The 11,252-nt window shown below is 43.8% G+C and overlaps 1 protein-coding gene across 1 annotated transcript in view; it reads right to left on the minus strand.

The window, feature by feature from the left end:
* Positions 1-10,919, minus strand: part of LOC140188624 (complement C1q subcomponent subunit C-like) — a 30,978-nt gene extending 20,059 nt beyond the window's left edge. The window contains exon 1 of the mRNA XM_072245060.1: positions 10,792-10,919. The gene's annotated coding sequence lies outside the window, so the exon portion shown is untranslated. The remainder of the gene's footprint in view (positions 1-10,791) is intronic.
* Positions 10,920-11,252: the final 333 nt, after the last annotated feature.

Consider the following 11,252-nt stretch of genomic DNA (forward strand, 5'->3'; position numbering starts at 1 on the left):
ATGGGCTGAAAAATGGCAGATGGAGTTTAATACAGACAAGTGTGAGGTATTGCACGTTGGAAGGACAAACCAAGGTAGAACATACAGGGTTAATGGTAAGGCACTGAGCAGTGGAACAGAGGGATCTGGGAATACAGATACAAAATTTCCTAAAAGTGGTGTCGCAGGTAGATAGGGTCGTAAGGAGAGCTTTTGGTACATTGGCCTTTATTAATAAAAGTATTGAGTATAAGAGCTGGAATGTTATGATGAGGTTGTATAAGGCATTGGTGAGGCCGAATCTGGAGTATTGTGTTCAGTTTTGGTCACCAAATTACAGGAAGGATATAAATAAGGTTGAAAGAGTGCAGAGAAGGTTTACAAGGATGTTGCTGGGACTTGAGAAACTGAGTTACAGAGAAAGGTTGAATAGGTTAGGACTTCATTCCCTGGAGCGTAGAAGAATGAGGGGAGATTTGATACAGGTATATAAAATTATGATGGGTATAGATAGAGTGAATGCAAGCAGGCTTTTTCCACTGAGGCAAGGAGAGAAAAAAAACCAGAGGACATGGGTTAAGGGTGAGGGGGGGAAAGTTTAAAGGGAACATTAGGAGGGGCTTCTTCACACAGAGGGTGGTGAGAGTATGGAATGAGCTGCCAGACGAGGTGGTAAATACGGGTTCTTTTTTAACACTTAAGAATAAATTGGATAGATACATGGATGGGAGGTGTATGGAGGGATATGGTCCGTGTGCAGGTCAGTGGGACTAGGCAGAAAAGGGTTTGGCATAGCCAAGAAGGGCCAAAAGGCCTGCTTCTGTGCTGTAGTTTCTATGGTTTCTATGTTGCACTTTGGGAGGACCAACCAAGGTAGGGCACTGAGCGGTACTGTAGAACAAGATATCTGGGAATCTTTCAATTGTTATAAGACCATATGACATAGGAACAGAATAGGGCATTCAGCCCATCGAGTCTACTCCGCCATACCATCATGGCTGATCCCAGATCCCACTCAGCCCCATACACCTGCCTGCTCGCCATCCATTGATGCTCTGACTGATAAGGAAGCTATCAACTTCCACCTTAAATATACCCGTAGACAACGACCTCCACCACAGTCTGTGGCAGACCATTCAACAGATTCACTACTCTCTGGCTCACAAAATTCCTCCTTACCTCTGTTATAAAGGGTCATCCCTCAGTTTTGAGGCTGTGCCCTCTAGTTCTGGATACCCACACCATAGGAAACATCCTCTCCACATTCTCCCTATCTAGTCCTTTCAACATTCGGTAGGCTTCAATGAGATTACCCTGCATTTTTCTAAATTCTAGTGAGTACAGATCCAAAACTGCCAAACAGTCCTCATATGTCCCTTCATTCCCGGAATTATCCTCGTGAACCTCCTTTATTCCAACTACAACACATCCTTTCTGAGATGTGGGGCCCAAAGCTGCTGATAATACTCTAAGTGTGGCCTGACTAGTGCCTTATATTCTATTTTCCTTGAAATAAATGCCAACATTGCATTTGCCTTCTTTACCACAGACTCAACCTGTAAATTAACCTTCTGAGAGTCTTACATGAGGACTCCTAAGTCCCTCTACACCTCTGATGTTTGAGCCTTCTCCCCATTTAGATAATAGTCGGCACTATTGTTCCTTTCACCAAAATGCTTTAGTATACATTTCCCAACCCTGTATTCCATCTGCCACTTTTTTGCTCATTCTTCCAATTTGTCTAAGTCATGCTTCAATCACATTGCTTCCTCAACATTACCTACCCCTCTACTTATCTTCATGTCATCCGCAAACTTTGCCATAAAGCTATGAATTCCATTATCCAAATCATTGACAAACAATGTGAAAAGTAGTGGTCCCAATTCTGATGCCTGAGGAACATCTCTAGTCATTGGCAGCCAACCCTTTATTCCCACTCGCTGCCTTCTGCCTGTTAGCCATTCCTCTATCCATACCAGTATCTTTCCTGAAGCGCCATAGGATTTTGTCTTGTTTAGCAGCCTCATGTGTGGCACCTTATCAAATGCTTTCTGAAAATCCAAGTTAATGACAACCATTGCTTCTCCTTTGTCCACCTTGCTTGTTATTCCTTCAAAGAACTCCAACAGATTTGTCAGGCAAGATTACCCTTTACAGAAACTATGCTGACTGACTTATTTTATTATTAGTTTCCAAGTATCTCGAAACCTCATCCTTAATAATAGACTCCAAAACTTTCCAACCACTGAGGTTAGGCCTATAATTTTCTTTGTTTTGCCTTCCTCCCTTCTTAGAATGCAATCTTCCAGGCTTCCAGAATATGCCAGAATCAAGTGATTCTTGAAAGATCATGACCAATGCATCCATTATCTTTTCAGCAAATTCTCTCAGGATTCTGGGATGTAGTCCATCTCATTCAGGTGACTTATCTACCTTAAGACCTTTCAGTTTGCCTTGCACTTTTTTCTTTGCAATAGCACTCACCCTGCACCCTGACACTCACGGATCTCTGGCACACTGCTACTCTTTTCCATGCTGAAGACTCATGCAAAGTACCCATTAAGTTCATCTGCCATTTCTTTGTCCCCCATTGCTACCTCACCAGCTTCATTTTCCAGTGGTCAATATCAACTCTTACTCCCTTTTACTCTATATAACTGAAAAAAAAACTTTTTAGTATCCTGCTTTATCTTATTGGCAAGTTTGCCCTCATATTTCATCTTTTCCCTTCTTATAGCTTTTTGTTGGATTTTGAAAGCTTCCCAACTTCCCAATCACCTTTGCTATGTCCAGTATGTCCTTTCCTTACAGACTGGTTTTATGCAGTCCTTAAGTCCCCTTGTCAGTCATGGTTGCCTACCCCTGCCACTTGAGAACAACTTCTTCTGTGGGTTCCCAGAACTTAAGCCATCTCTGCTCGGCAATCATCCCTGCCAGTATCCTCCTCTAATCCACCTGGGCAAGCTGCTCTCTCAAGCCTCTGTAATTCCCTTTATTACATTGCAGTACTGATACATGTGGATTCTCCCTCTCAAATTGCAGAATAAATTCAATCATATTATGATCACTGTCTCCTAAGTGTTTCTTTACAATAAGCTCCCTAATAGGATCTGGGTTATAATACCACAGCCAGTCTAAGATAGCCTTTCACCTAGTAGGCTCAAGCACAAGCTGCTCTAAAATGCTGTGTCATAGGCATTCAACAAATACCTTCGCTTGTGATGTGCTGTGTCATATGATGTAGGTGATCATGATCTTTCTATGAGCATGATTGTCCTATGCAAATTTTTCTCGAAATTAGTTTGCCATTGCCTTCTACTGGGAAATGTGACAAGATGGATGACCCAAACCTTTAGCAATACTCTTCTGAGATTGCCTGCCTGGTGTCAGTGGTCATGTAACTAGGATTTGTGATATACTCCAGCTGCTCATATGACAATCTGCCACCCACTCCCATCGCTTCAGGACCCTGATCAGGGGGCTAAGCAGGTTCTGCACCTTGTCCAAGGATGATCTGCAGGCTAGGGGAGGAAAGGAACAATTTATATCTCCTTTGGCAAAGATGTATCTCCAATCCTTCACCCTAATCTGGGAAAATTGATCCCTGATTCTTTATGTAGAAACCTTTTGCAACACAGGCCTTCATAAATCAACATATTGAGCACAGGAGTTAGATGTTATGTTGAAATTGTATCAGATGTTGCTGAGGCCTAATTTGGAACATTGTATGCAGATCTGGTCACCCACCTACAGGAAAGATAACAGAGAAAATTTACAAGGATGTTGCCAGAACTTAGGGACCTGAGTTGTAAGGAAAAATTGAATAGCTTAGGGCTTTATCCCCTTAAACTAAGACGAATAAAGGAAGTTTTGATAGAAGTATTCAAAGTTATGAGGGTATAGGTAGGGTAAATGCTTTTTCCACTGATCTTGAGTGAGACTTTAACAAGAGGTCATCAGTAAAGGATGAAAGGTGGAATGTTGAATGTTTAGGTGAAACTTGAGGGGGATCTCTTCACTCAGGGATTGGTGAGAGCATAGAACAAGCTGCCAGCGCAAATTTACCGTCAACATTTCAGAGAAATTTTCATAGGTACATAGATGGAAGGGGTATAGAGGGCTTTGGTCTAGATATAGGTTGATGGGACTAGGCAGATTAATGGTCTAGCATAGACCAGGTGGGCTGAAGGGCCTCTTTCTGTGCTATAGTATTCTATGACTCTACAGGCAGATAGACAGAGAGGGTGGCGTGGCTCTGTTTGAGAAAAGAAATCAAATCCTTAGAAAAGAGGTGACATCGGATTGGAAGATGTAGAACCCTTTTGTTTAGAGTTAAGAAACGAGTGCAAAACGATCCTGAGGACTCTGAACAGTAGCGAAGATGTGGGGTACCAATTACAACAGGAGATGGAAAAGATATGTAAAAAGGGCTGAGGGAAAGGTTAAGGTTCGGTTAAGTAAATCTGTTGATGGTGGTGAGTAACATTAATATGCAGGTAGATTGGGAAAATCAGACTAGTGCTGAATTCCAAGAGAAGGTATTTGTAGAATGCCCAAGAGATGGCCTTTTCAAACAGCTTGTGATTGAGCCCACTAGGGAAAAGGACAATTTGGATAGAATGCTGTGTAATGAACCAGATTTGATTAGGGAGCTTAAGGTAAAGGAATTCTTTAGAGGCAGTATAATAACCATCATCGTCAGTGATCACTCGGAGTTGAGTATGATTCTTCTGACTGAAGGGACCAATCCTATTGCAGTGTTGGCAAGTGTAGGTCATTGAAGTAACTGATTGGGCCTTCCTACTCTGTCCTTAAGTTGAAGCCGCTTATTCTTAGAGGCATGGATAGGTACATGGAGCTTAGAAAAATAGAGGGCTTTAGGTAAGCCTAGTAACTTCTAAGGTAGGGACATGTTCGGCACAACTTTGTGGGCCGAAGGGCCTGTATTGTACTGTAGATTTTCTGTGTTTCTATGAAGGTATTCTTTAAGCTTTGCCATCCCCTCATAGACAGTCTCTCTCCAGCTTTTCTTATCCTGTGCTAATTTTTCTCATCCATTCATGTTGATGTGGCACTTCCTAGGTGGGTATTGATATTATCCTTGAACCACATTTTCTACCCGCCAGGAGTGTGCTTTGCATCCTTGGCGAACAGGAGCTGTTTAGGGAGATGGGGCTCAGGCGTGCGGATGATGTGACTGACCCATCACAATTGGTGTTGAGTCACGATTGTGGCTATGGAGTTAATGTTAGTTTTCTCCGGGATGCTGAAGTTAGTATGCCTGTTCTTCAGCTAACTCTCAGAAAATTATGGAGGCATCTTTGATGGTAAGTTTCTAGGGATTTTATGTGCCTGCTGTAGGTTGTCTATGACTCCACTCCACATAGCAAGGAGGGGAGGATTATAGCTCTGTAGACCAGAAACTTATTGTTGGTCTTGATATCTCAATCTCCAGAAACCCTCTTTCTCAGCCTGGCAAAAGTCCCACTCACACAGCCTGTTCTGTGATTTATTTCAAGGTCAGTGTTGGCTCTTGAAGAAAGAAGGCTGCCAAGGTATGGGAAATGATCAGTGTTCTCCAGAGGGATGTTGTTAACTTGGATAGTTGGAGGTTTAGCTGCTTGATCTGGAACAGGTTGGTGCGGGACTTGGGTTTTCTTGATGTTTAGATCAAGTCCCAGGAGTTTGTATGCTCCGACAAAAGCATCCATTATACACTGCAGGTCCTCCTCAGAGTGAGCTTCGATGGCATTGTCATCTGCATATTGGAGCTCCACAATTGAAGTAGGGAAGTAGTTGACACCTTGCTCTTTGCCTTGAACTTGTGAAGGTTAAAGAGCGCCCCCCCCCCCCATCTGCCCTGGACAAGAATCTGGACTCCTTATGGGAGATCTTGGACTGTGAGGTGAAGAATGGTTGCAATGAAATTGGCAAACAGAGTTGGGGCAACGATGTGCCTCTGTTTGACCCTGGTCTCAACCTTAAAAGATGCTGTTTCAGAGCTGCTATTGCTGATGACTATTTCACTCTTATCATTGTGTAAGAGCGGCTTGTGGCTGGAAGCTTCCAGACTTCACTATTCTGCTCCTGGCTCCACTTCCTGATCGCCACAAGGCTTTGTCCAAGTTGGTTGATTGGATTACCAAACCAGGAGAAAAGCCTGTGTGTCGGGTCTTTTAACATGGGGAGACTGATGCACAAGCAGCCACCACACGATCCTTGACAGAGAAAGGGCCAGAAACCAATGGCAGAGATACCAAGATGATTGGGGGCCCTCTTCTGTTGCAGTCTTCCTCCATCTTCGCAGCTGTTGTGGTGGTCCTCATAGTTCTGAGATTCCAGAGACTCTAATTTACCACCATCTTTTGCCTGATCTACCATTGAGGTCTTGGTTGGACTGCGCTTTGACTGGATCCTCCTCCTTGAACTTACCACTATGGGTGATCCTACCAGGAGCTCAGCTCTAGATGTCTTCGCTTTCAGGTTCTCAGGATCACACAAGCCTGTCCACCGCAACAAGATGGCAGTACCTCAGAGAGGAGTGTTATAATATAATGGAATTCATCTTCCAGTTTGAGAGGGAGAAGCTAAAATTGGATGTATCCGTATTACAGTGAAGCAAAAGGAATTACTGAGCGATGAGACGGGAGCTTGCAAAGTTAATTGGAAGCCGACACTAGCAGGGATGATGGCAAAACAGCAATGGCTGGAGCTTCTGGGAGCAATTTGCAAGGCACAGGATAGATCCACCCTTAAGATGTAGTATTCTAAAGGGACAATGAAGCAAATGTGGCAGACAAAGGAAATCAAAGACAGGTATATAGCAAAATTTAGTAGGAAATTAAAGGAACGCAACTAAAAAAAGCAATAAGGAGGGAAAAAATGAAACATGAAGATAGCCAATAATATAAAAGAGGATACCAACAGATTTTTAGATACAGTATATAAAGAGCAAAAGAGAGGTGATAATGGATATCAGTTAAATGAAAAATGACGCTGGAGTAATAATTATGGGGAACAAACAAGTGGTGGAAAAAATTAGTAAGTGTTTTGCATCAGTGTTCACTTTGAAAGACATCAGCAAAATGTCAGAAATTCAAGAATGTCAGGGGGTAGAAGACAGTGTAGTTGCTATTGTTAAGGAGAAAGTGCTTGGAAAGCTGAAACGTCTGAAGTAGATAAGTCATCTGGTGCAGATGGACTACACCCCAGAGTTCTGAAAGAAGTAGCTGAAGAGATTGGGGAAGCATTAGTAGTAATCTTTCAAGAATCATTACATTCTGGAATGGTTCAGGAGAACTGGAAAATTGCAAATGTCATTCCACTCTTTAAGAAGAGAGGGAAGCAAAAGAAAGGAAATTATAGGCCAGTCAGCCTGACTTTAGTTGTTGTAAAGGTGTTGGAGTCTACTATTAAGGATGAGATTTCAGGATTCTTGGAGGCACATGATAAAGTTTCCTTAAGGGGAAATCATTGCAATTCTTTGAGGAAATAAGAGGCAGGATAGACAAAGGAGTCTCAGTGGATGTTTACTTGGATTTTCAGCAGGTCTTTAATAAGGCTCCTCACATGAGGCTAATAATCATAAGAACTCAAAGTATTACTAGCATGGATAGAAGATTGACTGACTGGCAAGAGTGGGAATAAAGGGGGAGTCCTGCCGAAGGGTCTTGGCCTGCAACATCAACTGTACTCTTTTCTGTAGATGCTGCCTGGCCTGCTGAGTTCCTCCAGCATTTTGTCTGTATTGCTTGGATTTCCAGCATCTGCAGATTTTCTCTTGATTATAAAAGGGGTCCTTTCTGGCTGGCTCCTGGTGACTAACAGTGTCCCACAGGGGTCAATTTTGGGACTGCTTCTTTTCACATTAATTATCAGTGAATTTGATGCTGGAATTGATGGCATCGTGGCAAAATTTATAGATGACACAGTATCGGTGGAGCGGCAGATAGTGTTGAGGAATTAGAGCGTCTGCAGAAGGACCCAGAAAGGTTGGAGAACTGGCTGAGGGAATATAGTGCGGAGAAGTGGATGTACTTAGATGGTCATGTACTTAGGTAGTAAGAATAAAGGCACAGACTATTTTTCAAAAGGGGAGAAAATTCAGAAATCACTGGTGCAAAGGGACTTGGGAGTCCTCATGCAGGATATCCTAACTTGCAGGTGAGCAGGTGGCAAGGAAGTGTAGTGCAATGTTAGCAGTCGTTTTGAGGGGACTAGAATATAAAAGCAAGGGTGTAATGATGAAAATTTTAAGGCTCTGCTTGGAGAATTGTAAGCTGTTTTAGACCCCTTATATAAGAAAATTGTCATGGTCCGGTCCGTGAAGTCCACATTCCGGTTCACGGTCCGGTCCGTAGACTCCGGACTCTGGGTCTTCCAGCTGTCCCTTGTTTCAGTGAAGCACCTAATGCTCCTCTTGGGGCTGGGAATATAAGTGGCCCTAGGTTCAAGTGTGGTTCTGGTTTGTCCTGCCTTTGCTTCTGTGGGGTAAGTGAGGCCGTCTTTGCTGTTACCCTGCGGTTGGACTGTTCCCTTCCCTTCACCTTCTGTCTGGAGCCTTGCCCTGCAGCCTGTGTCTGGAGCCTTACCCTGCAACCTGGTTGAGTTCTACCACTGGAAGGAGACTGGAGCCTTGCTGTGTCAAGATAAGGAACTGTCTATCGTTGAGTTGGAACCATCTCTGTGTCCGCACCTTCGCTAGGTAGGTCCGGCCGTTTGCCGCTACCCAGTGTTGGGAACCGTCTCTGTGTCCACGCCTTTGCTAGGTAGGTCCAGCGGTTTGCTGCTACCTAATGTTGGGAATGATCTCTGTGTCCACGCCTTCGCTAGGTAGGTCCGATGATTTGCTGCTACCCAGTGTTGGGAACGGTCTCTGTGTCCACACCTTCGCTAGGTAGGTCTGGCCATTTGCCGCTACCCAGTGTTCAGAACCATCTCTGTGTCCACGCCTATGCTAGGTAGGTCCGGCCGTTTGCCGCTACCTAGTGTTGGGAACCGTCTCTGTGTCCACGCCTACGCTAGGTAGGTACAGCTGTTTGCTGCTACCTAGTTTTGGGAATCGTCTCTGTATCCATGCCTTCGCTAGATAGGTCTGGCCATTTACCGCTACCTACCGTCAGGAACCGTCTTGTCGTACTCAGCCCTAAATCCTGTGTCCAAGGAGGGTTTCTGGCCCTGTGTTCCGTGTACGAGTCCTGGCCCAAAGTCCTCTTCCTAAGGGGGGGAGGGTCCCGGCTCTGTGTTCCATGTCCCTGTGTTCCTGTGCTCTAGACCAAGGCTCCGTGTTCCTGTGCTCTAGACCAAGACTCTGTGTTCCTGTCCTCCCTAAGACCAAGGCTCTGTGTTCTGCGTTCCTGTCATCCCAAGTCCAAGGTTCCCAGATTCCTGTCGTCGCAAAGTCCAAGGCTCGGCTGTTCCCGAGTACCAAGTCAAGGCTTCATGTCCTCGTCCTGTCCATGTGTTTCGTCCTATGTTGGAGTTCCCTCGTCTTGCCCAGGAGTCTCTTGTTCTGTCCTGTAGCCTCGCCTAGTCCTGTCTTCCAAAACCACATCATGTCTTCGCCTAGTTCCAGAGTCCAAGCCCGAGTCAAGACCCAGGTTCTGGGTCCTTGTCCAGCCTCTGGCTCGGAGTCCGAACCCAAGCCTTGCCATGTCCTCGCCTCGAAGAACCCAAGCCTTGTCATGTCCTCGCCATGAAGTACCCAAGCCATGAAGAACCCAAGCCACGTCTAGTCCTGTAGCCACGTCATGTTCTCGCCTAGTTCCAGGGTCCAAGCCCAAGTCAAGACCCAGGTTCTGGGTCCTTGTCCAGTCTCTGGCTCGGAGTCCAAGCTCAGGCACTTAGTCCCCAGTTCCTTGTCCTGGTCCTGCTTGCCTAGCCAATGTCCTAGCCCAAGTTTGTGTTCCTGTCAGAGCTCCTTGTCTGCGTCCAGTCACGTCCCTAACTCTAGCCTAGCCCTGTTCCTTGTACTTCATTTTCTGTGTCTTGCATTTTGGTCCTCTCAACGACGCCCCCTTTATGACAAAATATGTACTGGCATTGGAGAATATACAGAGTATGTTCACGAAAACGATTCTGGGAATGAAAGAGTTAACTTATGAGGAGCATTTGATTGTTTTAGATTATGAGGACACTCAGTCCTCGTTTATTGTCATTTATTAGAAATGCATGCATTAAAAAATGATACATGATACAATGGTTCTAGGTATATTTGCTGGAATTTAAAAGAATGGGAAGGATTACATTGAAACCTATTGAATATTGAGAGGCCTGGATAGAATAGCTGTGAAGAGGATGTTTCATATAATAGGCGAGTATAGGACTACAGGGCACGGCCTCAAAATAGAGGGATTTCCTCTTTTAGAAAAGATGGAATTCTTTGACTAGATGGAGATGAATCTGTGGAATTCATTGCCACAGGTGGTTATGGATACCAACTCTTTGGGTATATTTGAAGTGGATAGTGATAGATTCTTGATTATATCTCATAGCTGTTCTCAGACTATTTGTAGTATACATCACCTAAAGGTAACATCGCATTCTAATGCTAAATTGAGTAACAACAATGGCTGAATGTGGTTCAGTTACCTCTACATTTAAATAATCAATAATCTCTGTGACATTTTTCTCATATTTAACATCAAGTTTCACACCAACATCTCAAGCAAACCTTTCATATAGGTATTAGTTTTGAAGGGTTGATTTTACAAATGTCATATCATGAACCATTTCAATATATTTAGTTAATAAAGTACGAATATTTGAATAGATATATTCTTTGCAATGTTATGCAAAGCTTTGAATTCTTACCTTATTTTCACTTGAAAGATTAGAGAGAAATGCAAAGCAGCAGACTTTAATGTAGCCCAGTGGTTTTGCACAGTTCAGACCTTTTTTCTGGCAGTGAAGGAGAGAGGGGGAGAGGGCGGATGTGAGAGAGAGTGGAAGGGAGGGAGGGGCGAAGCTGGAAGTTTAATGTACAATGGCTCACAGTGAATCATCTGTCTGAACAAGAGGGCCAACTTTCACTTCTTGTTTTATTCCTGGCACTGAAGTTGTTTGTGAAATATTTATTGTCTAATGTTCAGATGAAAAAAAACATTTGGAGTTCAAGCCAATGGTGTTAAGCCAACCTCTTCACTTTACTGTGCTTTCTGTGGATAACACTGAAATGAAACATGCAAACAAAACATATAATTAAGAAAAAACAGAAGCTTATGATTTTAATTAACAGCTTCAGATGTTACCAAAGTATTTACAAAGTTTGTTGG

Source organism: Mobula birostris, chromosome 27 (genome assembly GCF_030028105.1).
Source record: "Mobula birostris isolate sMobBir1 chromosome 27, sMobBir1.hap1, whole genome shotgun sequence".
Classification (NCBI taxonomy): Eukaryota; Metazoa; Chordata; class Chondrichthyes; order Myliobatiformes; family Myliobatidae; genus Mobula; species Mobula birostris.